We start from the raw sequence: 10,811 nt of genomic DNA on the forward strand, positions 1-10,811 counted from the left end.
CGGCCCGTGAGGCTGTGAGGGGGCCGCGGGGGTCCGGTGCTGGCGGCGCTGGGCCTTACCCGTGCTGGGTGTACTGCGAGGCGGCTGTCGGGGGTCCTCTGTCTCGGGGGATGGGGCTCATGCAAGCTCTGCTGGGTGCTTACTCGTGTGTCTCCCTCATCCTCCCTGCCTTAGCTGCGGGGAAGGTGCTGCCCAGCAGAGGAGAAGAGTGTCGATAGCTTGATAGCCAAGGACTTTAAACTTCTGTAAAAGGAAGCAGAGTGCTTCATCTTCAAACCAGGGGTGCACAGGCTGGGCTCAGGAGAACAGTATAACGTGCAGAAAGGACATAAACAAGCAGAGACTGTTGTGCGTTTAGCCAGATACTGAGATATTGACTGTTACACAGCTCAGTTTTAATGTTGCAAAGTGAAGATAATTAGTATCAAATCAAGAGATTTTGGTTTTCATGTATTCAGAACTGTTACAGTTGCAAAGACAGCTTCAGATTATGTTTGAATGGCTGTGCCTATTACTCAGATCTGTGTTGAAGCTCCAGGTGATTTCAAAGCCAGTGAGCGTCTCCTCAAGCGTAACGCACAATGTACATAATGTTCTACATCACAGATTATGTTCTATGTTGTACATGATGTTGCACATCCAAAAATAAAGCTTTTTTTTTTACCTCATCGTGAGCTGACAGTAAGAAGCTTGCATTTCTCAAACTGAAGAAAAATAATATAAAAACATCACTACAAGGAATAAAAATGCCAAGTGTTACTTTTAGCTTGACTCAAAATTTCTTTTTCCATGACCGGGAGTGCTTCCCAGATCAGCATCTGTGTCCCAAACAGTCCTGACTTCACATTGGGTCCAGGACTTGGGTACAGACCATCTCTGCCTACCTTGCTGCCCCAACATTGTAATCTCCACTGAAGGGAAAAATGAACAGACCAGAAAAGCGGTGAAAAATTGAAGAACTACAACAAGGGATATTCTGTGAAATGCACCTGCTGACAGTCCAGGTATACCTCAGGCACAGAGATGCTTAGGCGTTATTCCTGGAGTTCTTATCCACCTTGTGGCACGTTAAAATTTATCAGCTGCAGATCTCGTGTCATGCCCAGTGTTGATAATTCTGCAAGGCAGAAACCCTGCAATCAAGTTTGTTTTAAACTCTATTGGAGTTCCCTGGTTAGGGGAACTAGCAGATGCCATGCCCTTTGGAAAAGTTCAGACTATCCCCTGAAGAAAACATTTTAGAGATGATAGTTAGGAACAAACAAGCAAAAAGCTTTAATTGAACTTTTGGCTACAATTATGATTGATAATACTATGTTTGATCACAGGTTAAAAGTACAACTTCCTATCTATGAATGTGCAAGTCGTATGTGAATGAAATGATTAATTGGTTTTGCAAGGTACTGTTACAGTATTGAGATCTAATTGGGTTCACATATTTCCTTAATGATGAACTAATTTAGTGATTAGTCTTCTACAGAACAAAATGAAGCACTGTGACACTTAATATTTCTGGCCACGCTAAACAAAGTTACTGAAGTCAAGAAAACTTAGCCCTTGCTAGTCTAATTATCTGACAAAAATTCACAGGAGGTAGTAGGTTTTGTGCAGTTCAATGTTTTATATGCGTCTGAATATCTTAAGAAAGTTAAGCATAGATTGTAATGATGTTCAAAAGGGCAAGGAAATTAAATATGAATGAGAAAGTCATTATCGTCACCTCAGAATCCACCTCAGGGATTGCCACTAGCATTTGAAGGACCCTGCCGGGGGTCTTTGAAGATGCAGGAAAAGACATTGCCTCTTCTTTGCTCTGTAAGATAACGAAGGGGCATCAATGAAGCCCTTGGACCGCCCTGCACTGTGTTTCTGTGCTCAGGGGGCTTTTCCACTTTGGAGCCTTTCTAAACAGTTCGACTTGCTAGATTTATTGCCCACAGGCATTTACAGAATAGGCTGTGATCATTTTTATGCTTGTATGCATATCATTAAGCAAATTCTGTGAACAGTGTAGGAGACTAAATATTATTCAAGCTGTTCTATTTACTTTCTGCTGTGTTTTCATTCTTTTCATGAGTAACCTTACTAAAGATTGTCTTCATCTTTCTTGTGGTCAGCAATAGCTTCTTTGTGAATTATTATCTCTGTGGAGCATCTTAAGAATTTATCCGCCCTAGTGAAAATGTTAATGCTTCGTGTTTTGTTCACATCAAAATTATTTAGACCATATATTGCATTCACCTGGCAAAATTCAGAGGGCTGACGTAGAGCATGAACTGAAATAGAAATGTAGTCATGAGAGAAAGAGTTATCTATCGGTGGTACAACCTGGTCTGGGAGAAGAGTCCTGGCAAAAGCCATGAGTTGTGAAGGGATTGCACACCTTCCAAACCCATAGCCCAACAGGAGAACGAGTGGCAGCAGATGAACTGGTGTCTTCCATCAGTTCCTCTTTCACGCCATGGAATATTGTCTGACTGCAACAGCTGGAGTTCCCTTGGTATCAAATGGAGGAGGAAAGCAGGACGCTGGCAGCTTTACATAAAAAGTGGCCTATACGTTAAGTCCCTGTTTCTCATGGATCCACAAGAGCCTATTTATCTGTATATTGTTCCTTTGGTCTCTTGTGCTGTAACGATGGAAATTCAAGTATAATCCTCATTTTGAACATAAAAGCAGCAGCTGTTGCTCTGAGAACCTTATGACGCGTGTTCTGTTAGCCCACAAGACCTCTCCATGCTTTCCTCTCCAAGGCCTTTCCGAACCTTTTCTACTGGGGTGTTACTGCCGCAAGACAAAGGGGAGGAGAAGGCTTTTCCCATCCATTTGTATTGTGTGTGATTACTTCAGAATACATTTAAATGTATTACTTTAGGTAAGAGTGGCAGAACCGGTTTCAGTACAATAGTGATTTAAAAAGTAATCTATTAATTTATGTTAGAAATTTCCCTGAGGTATTGAGACTGAGAATGGTATAGGAATTTTCAAACGGATTTTTTATTTTAATATCGGAGTGAACTGTTCATGCAGTAATGTTACAGAGAGCAAAGTGAAAAGATAAGAAATAACTCAATAAAATGCTGTATTAATCAGGATAGTACTCAAAATTAGAAGAGGACTCAGCATAGTTGAGATCTACAATGTATGTTTTGTTGTATAAACTTACGTCCTAGCTATGTTAGTTCAATTGCATTGAATATGTTTTGTTTCTTTAGTTGTAGTCCTGAAGCTTTTGATCTTTCCAAAGCTGCATGAAGCCACTGTACACGTTCATTTATTGTTTTACTCCCAGTAAAATAATCCAAATGGTAAGTCTGTACACTCTAAACTGTAAGAAATTGTCTTTTCCACTGAAATCCCTCAGTTTATAAAACCGCACAGACAAAAACCGAGAAAAAGCGTTGTGTTCCAAATGAGGTGGCAAATAGGCACTAATCTTTGTCTGTGTATTTACTTTCAATGGATGTGATTTTGAGTTTTATTAACTCTAATGTAACTGCAGGCTGACAAGGAAGGGGACAGTCATGTTCCCATTCCCAAACAAAGGTAGCAACAGCCTGTGCTGGGTAAGGGGGAATATTACCTCCGCTTTTCATTGCAGCTCACAGTTCAATTAGGTTAAGTGTAACATGAAACTGCATCCAAAGGGCATCTACAAGAACTCCTACTGACACAGCTATTGTAGGAAAATAGCTGATATTATTCATCTCTTGCCCAGAGTTGTCTTTTTGTAGGTATTCAATTGTTCCAGGCTCATAAATGTGAGCATGGTGTTCCATCCTTTTTTTCCCTCCTATAACTGCCCATCAGTGTCCTCATTCTCTTGGTTCAGCTCTTCACTCTCTGGTTCAGAGCCAGGTTGAAAATTATGGGTAATCAGGAGATGATTTGCAAATGACATGGTTATTCCAGCCCTCAAGGCAGGAAGGTGTATTAGAGAAAGTAAGTATAGTGCAAGAGGTGATGATAAATTCAGTTGACCCGTTTGAATCCACTTCCATATAAGCTGCTAATCAGAAGGCTCAGTTACCTCCAGAAGAAGTATGAAAGAAGAAGTATTTTCAGCTTTAAATTACATACTATTTTTTTGATAGCTTTACTTCCCCTTTGTTTAAAAACCTCTCTCCAAAATTTCATTTTTACCCTTAAGATTGGCACTAATCTATTTTTTGCAATACCTTTCTGCAGTTAATCTCTTCTTCTAAATTGACTGAGGTGTCCTAAATGTGGTAATTGCATTAAACATATTTTTTACTCTGAATGGGCTATATGCGTATACAAACAAAGGAACTGCACTATCAAGATCACTTTCAGATGGTTTTGAATTTTCAAAGATTTTAAGCTCGGGGATAACTTAGTTGCATGGGTTTCTGTTCATTTTCTTTTTCCTTTTTAATTTATGTTTATTTCTGATATTAGGAGTCACTCTGAATTTGAAAAAACTCTTCACTGTTCAATCATGTATTGCAACTGTCTTAGAACTTTGAGCCCAGTCTAGTACAACAGGGTTCTCCAGGCTTCATCTCTTTCAAGCTCAGCTAGTTAGAGATGCGGCTTCAGACAAGAGGAGCCTTCTCCATAACATTCAGGTTTGGATTTTTGAAACTTGTGCACTTCCAGATTTCAGGAGTGGCAATATCTATCGTTATTGCGTTATAAATAATCAGAGTTAGTCTGGAACTGGAAGGCAATGTATCTTATTCAAACAGTATGGCATCCTGTCTCACACTGGTCCACGGCTATGCAGCTCTGCTGAGTGACGTCCGCATAAGCGGTTAGTGATGATCAGAGGGGACATGCCCATACCGGTGGCCTCTGGGAGCTCATCGCTCCTGCTGCTGGCGTGGTGTTTTCTGTGGTGTGGCAAGTCCCAACCCCTACCCCACTGCTGGGATTGCAGCAGAAGGGATGGGTGTCCCACTTGTACCACCAAGATTTTATGGAGTGTCTGTGCTGGGGTACGTCAGGCAGGTGCAGCAGAATGCGTTGCACCAGGAACCTTTGCAGAAGTGCAACAAGGAACAGGGATTGCTCTCATCTGCAGCTGTCCCAGGGGCCATCCTGCAGTCAGAGGTTGTCCTTCCTGCATCCCCTGAGAGTACCCGAGGAACGAGGCTGGGCAGATAGCCAGGGGGGTTGGTCTTGTGGATACTGCAGAATAAATCACTGCTGTAAGTCCCATGGCAGCTTTTTGCTGCCCTACAATTCAGGGTGGAGGGGACTCGCCCCAGAGGAGGAGCTGTCAACTGCTGCCCTTAAAGTAAATCACAATTATGTGTGCACTGATTACAGTTGTTACAGGACAAAGGTTGAGATTTAAAGATGGCAAAGGGAAGCAAATAAGCAGAATATGAATTGATAGAAGCTATGTGCACTGGCGAGCTGACACCATCATTCTGTCAGAATACTTACAATACAGCAAAGCTGTGGGTTTCAAGGCCATTCTTAAAGACTGCTTCAACTGCTTTCATGTGTCTAAATAGAACATGCTTTTTGCGTTAACAGCTTAGTGGCAGAAAAGAATTCTTTATTCTCAACAGGGTTATTTCTTTAGGAATTTTAAGGGTATTTTAGGAATAAATAATTTTCATACGTAATAACTTCTGGTGTGTAAGGTCTCATTCTAAGTTACTTTTAGCCCAACTTCATTTTGTGTTACAGAAAATACACAAAGTACTTGTAATTATTTTGCATTTTCCCAACACTTTAAATCTTAGTTTATTATATAGTTCACAAATGTTATAATATATTCATTAACTCTCGCTCTTTAAGTTAGGTAAGTATACCATGTGTCGTGGTTTAACCCCAGCCAGCAGCTAGAACTGCACAGCCGCTCGCTCACTCCCCCCAGTTGGGATGGGGAAGAGAATCAGAAGAATAAAGGTGACAAAAAACTCGTGGGCTGAGATAAAGACAGTTTAATAGGTAGACCAAAAGCCGTGCACACTAGCAAAGCAAAGCAAGATATCCATTCACTGCTTCCAATGGGCAGGCAGGTGCTCAGCCATCCCCAGGAAAGCAGGGCTCTGTCACACCTGATGATTACTTGGGAAGACAAACACCATAACTCCAAATGTGTCCGCCCTTTCCTCCTCCTTCCCCCAGCTTTATATACTGAGCATGATGTCGTATGGCATGGAATATTCCTTTGGTGAGTTGGGGTCAGCTGTCCTGGCTGTGTCTCCTCCCAACTTCTTGTGACCCCCAGCCTGCCCGCTGGTGGGGCGGTGTGAGAAGAAAAGGCCTTGACTGCTTAGCAACGACCAAAACCACCAGTGCCGTAGCACACTATTCCCACCCCAAATCCAAAACATAGCATTACACCAGCTGCTAGCAAAAAAGTTAATTCCATCCCAGCTGAAACCATGACACCATATTTGTTTTAATCAAAAGGAGACATTTGGGCTCAAATTTCCAAAAGCACCTATAGAATTTTTGTGAATTGGACATCTAGAGTGCCAGCCGCTGCAGTACTAGCAGAAGTCCATAAATGCTGATAGAATTTAGCACCTTTATGTATTTGAGCCACTCAGAATTAGTGGATGTTTTTAAAAACATTGATTTTCTCTTCTTGCAGATATCATCACTAAAGCAGAAAAAAAGACGTAGAAAATTTCAGAAATATTGGAAGAACACCTCAATCAATGAAAACAATCACAGAAAACATATAATTTGACTAATTTAAAATGCAAGTAAGTAAGTACAAACTCCTGTTTTGTGTTTGTAACCCATCTGGGATGACTGAAGATGAGCAAACTAGGAGAACAGATGAGAATCTGTATTAGATTCATCAGAAAGGAGATATAATCCTAATATTAATCTGATACTCCCTTTATTGCAACAGAAAAGGAAAGTATCTATAACTGTAATTTTGGTTTATGTTTGTGTCTTTGTTCCTTTGTTTGGTTGTTTTTCACTAGAGAGATATATATATTTTTATGAACTGAGCACATATATATGTGCAATGGAGAATTTAGTGGATAAAAATAAAAATAAAAAAAATTCATATCCGGGTTTCAGGTAGTAGAAGTTATGTTTCTATCGGACATTTTGCATTGAGATAAAAATCAGACATGAAAGAAAAAAAAGAAAGAAGAGCAAGTGAAATCAGAAGAGCAGGATCAGAAAATGTGGGATTTGTCAGCCAGATATAAAATGGCTCTAATGTCTGTTTCTATGGCAACTAAAAATGAATGGCTCTGAAGATAAACTCGGTATGTTTTTTCAGCAGGGACATTAACATTGCTATCTACTGGCACACACTGCAAATGATATTCTGTGTTCCAAACTTGGGCATGTACAGATTCAGTATCATCATCGTGTAATTTCACACAGATGACCTGCAACAACTTTTAAGGACAGGGACTGGTCCATGTTAGAGTCTCACTCAGCTGCTCTGCTCTGAGCAGTAAACCAGAGCCCTGATCTATCTCTTTTCTGAGCTGAAGCCCACCGGTGCTCACCCATCTTTTACGTATGCCAAAGCCAACTCCTTGGACTTACATGCTCTTTAATTAAGATCAGTTTATTTCACATCATTGCTATGAGATTCACAATGTCCTGCCAAGACGAGTTGAAATCCTTCAGGCGCTTGGAAGTGGACGTTGCCGCTAGAGGAGGGGGAGCTGTTCTTCTGCAATCCCTTCTTCTCCTGCCTGCACCTCCCTTCTATGCTTGTTCACGGTATAGTTCACTCCAGGATCCCCTGACTGGGCAGGATGAATGAGATTGTGCTAATTCTGGGTCCCTTTGTCCTACACAGTCCCCCAAATTTACTCCGTCCTCACCAACCCCTGCTCTGCCCACGTTGTCACAGAGCATGCAACACATACCCACTGCTTCATGCAATAAAAAACCTCTCCTGGTAAGCTGCGACACGGCCATCACATTCTTTCAGGCTCTTTGAACTGAAAAAAAGCACGCACAAAAGAGTAATTATGTCTTGGGGCCACAACTGCACTACGTGTGATATGCAGAAGACCGAGGGCCAGGTGTTTTGTGGAGAGGAAGGAGCCATTCTCCAGAGGTGACCAGCCATAAAGAGAATAGCTGCAAGTCCCTCTGCACTGCTTGGCACTCTCTTAATTAGCAATAAAGTCATAACCCGTGTAGACCATGGCGAACTGGGTCAGAGCAGTGGTTTGGCTTGAAATTACCATGGTAAAATGAATAAAGCTGACATGAGGCTGTATTAGCCTTTGTGTGAGCAGATGGGAGTGGCGGGGGCCGTGCACGCAAGGGTCAGGGAAGGGCAGGGTGACCTCCTCCAGTGGCAATGCTGGTTTGTGCCAGTTCCAAACAACTGTGAAACTATGGCCTTGTTTAGCACCTTAGCCTGCCTTTTAGGCAGGTTTTAAAGGTTGGGTTTGTGGTTGTTTTTTTTTTCTTTTTTTCCGAAATTCTGGTGCCACCATACCCAATGAAAAATAGCCATTTTTTCAGCTATGTGTGCTATAAATGTGCTGAACAAAGGACTTTCAGAGAAGACGGCCTTCAAACTGTGACGTGTTTTCACACAGGCTTACTAAAATGCCCAGTATCAAACTCAACAAGCCGATACAGAATTAAATCCTTCAGAAGCCCCATCTGCGACAAAACCAACTCACACCAGTCTTTATGTGAGATGACCTCTCAGTGAACTACAATATCATGTGTTTCTTTAAGGTTTGTTTTCCATTGCTCAATAAAAATTCCAACAGGGGTATTGTTCACAATGCAAGCAAAAAGGAGAAGGGCATACAATGCAATTCACTGGAAAGAGAGAATTAACCAGCTGTAAATCTCTGCTGTCTTTGCAGTGCAACCGTCAGCTGCAAAACAGACTGAGGAATAAGCAGACAGGACAGACTGTTTTCAAGAAGTAGGTAGCAAGAAGAACAGAGCCCCGTCAGTCTAAGACACAAAACAATATAGTCTTTTGTAGAATTGGTGTTCAGTGATGCAACCAGGTGCATTTTAGATGTGAATCCTCCTGACTTTATCTGGAAGCTGATGCAGAGTTTTTGAGGAAGTTACGAAATGTTGTGTGGTGTAGTTACACGTTTGCATCGATGTAGAAGGTCTCTGAAACTACTCTGCAGGGCTGTCCAGACTACAGCAGCACAGTGAACACACGGGCTGCAAAACTGTGGGCTGTGTCTCAACTGTCCCTGTCCTAAGAGCTGGTTATATCCCCGTCATGATACCAACGTGCCAGAAGGCTCTCTGGAGGCTACTCTATATCTGTCCCCACATGGCTTCAGTCAGGGGAACTGTCTCTAACTAGCATCTGTCGCTGCAGCGTGTTGTAATTGTCTACAAAAAGGCAAGGTTTTGAGCTCCAGTTCTGTCTTTGAGATCTCAATGTCGATGTCCTGTGATATTTTACTTTTGTGCATCATACTGGACTGTTGAAGGGAGTATATGTATGGAAATATACAACTTTGCATCCCTGCTGTAGCAGATGGGCACAAAATTCAACTCTATGGCATCTTTTTGGGGAGAGAGGGGATTGAGGTTAGCAGAGAGTGCATTTAATAGCGCAGAGGATAGAAAAAAGTCCTTCTTGAAGCAGAAAGGTTCATCTCGTGGTATCCTCTTCAGCAGCTGCACTCTCAGAAGTTTCAAAACAACCTGTGAAAACTCCAGACCTGGCAGGTGTAGGAAAAACCAACAGCAGGAAAAGTTCCTTCTAATTTTAGCACTTAAAGACTGGCTTTTTTGGCCATCCTGAACTCCAAAGCAAGTTATACACCCTCAGAAAGTCTTCATTGTGGTTTGTATATCTGTCTGGTTTCCTAATAGTGTGTTGTAACTATGTTGTTGCAGCTCTGAACATCCCTTCTATTTATATTCATATCTGATACTATTTTGAGTGCTTCTAAATTCATAGTTTGATTTGATTACATCTACAGTGGAAAATAATTGGAAAAAAAGCTCAGGACAGGGAAATTTTATAATATATCTGCACTATCTACTACAGTAGATGGCACTATAACTTAAGTCAAGTAAGCAAGTCAGCTGAACTGGGATCTTACAAACCTCTAAATAATGGGATTCTTTGTGCAATTTTAAAGAACATTCCAACAAAGTAAGGATCAGGCCTTTGGCATGCATCTGTGTTGTGGCCAAATTCCAGTTTTAGGTTTTTCAGGTCAAATTATTTCCTTAGGAAAACTATGAATCATGCATTTGCATAATAGTTTTTCCATCTGCTTGCATCTCTCCACTCAGAGACATTTTTGTTCCTTTTAATATTTCACCTGAAAACACAGACATCCTGTTTTCTTTATTAAATTCTGTGAAAATCTTTGGATTGCTATCAGCAGCATACAACATAATGATCTAATCTTGCTATCATTACTAACTAAAGCAATCCCGCCTTGCTGTAAGTTGGGAGGATCGCATCCTGGAATGATACCGCACATACTCTGGATTTGCCCATTAATTTGATTTGTCTGGGCTAGAATGTATATCTGACCCTTTTACCCACAATATTGGGTAAACCCCCAAATTATTTACTTCTTGTGCTCTCGTAACATCCCAGGATGTAAGATGACAAGCTTATTCTTATTTCCAAATAGAAAATGAAAGAACAGATAGACCAAATGGCTTTGCCTTGTTCACACAGGGAGTGGGTTAGAATAGAGACCTGCATTGCATTATCTATTGAATATATCTATATCTATGGAATATATCTGTATCTCAGGAATACATAGAGCACATTTTTGTTCTGTATTTCCCAGTTGAACAAAATAGTCTACATTCCTCTACACTGGTATTTAGGTTGTTCTGGTGTTTTGCAGAATGAAGGCTTGGTCTGAAGTGACCAA

General features: G+C 41.2%; 1 protein-coding gene across 1 annotated transcript in view; it reads right to left on the bottom strand.

The window, feature by feature from the left end:
- The window catches only part of CPSF6 (cleavage and polyadenylation specific factor 6, 68kDa), a 32,704-nt gene extending 29,349 nt beyond the window's left edge, over nt 1-3,355 (bottom strand). The window contains exons 1-2 of the mRNA XM_009887793.1: nt 3,352-3,355; nt 2,329-2,333 (exon numbers count right to left, since the gene is read on the bottom strand). The gene's annotated coding sequence lies outside the window, so the exon portion shown is untranslated. The remainder of the gene's footprint in view (nt 1-2,328; nt 2,334-3,351) is intronic.
- Nucleotides 3,356-10,811: the final 7,456 nt, after the last annotated feature.

Source organism: Charadrius vociferus, unplaced genomic scaffold (genome assembly GCF_000708025.1).
Source record: "Charadrius vociferus isolate BGI_N301 unplaced genomic scaffold, ASM70802v2 scaffold125, whole genome shotgun sequence".
In the NCBI taxonomy this organism is placed as follows: domain Eukaryota; kingdom Metazoa; phylum Chordata; class Aves; order Charadriiformes; family Charadriidae; genus Charadrius; species Charadrius vociferus.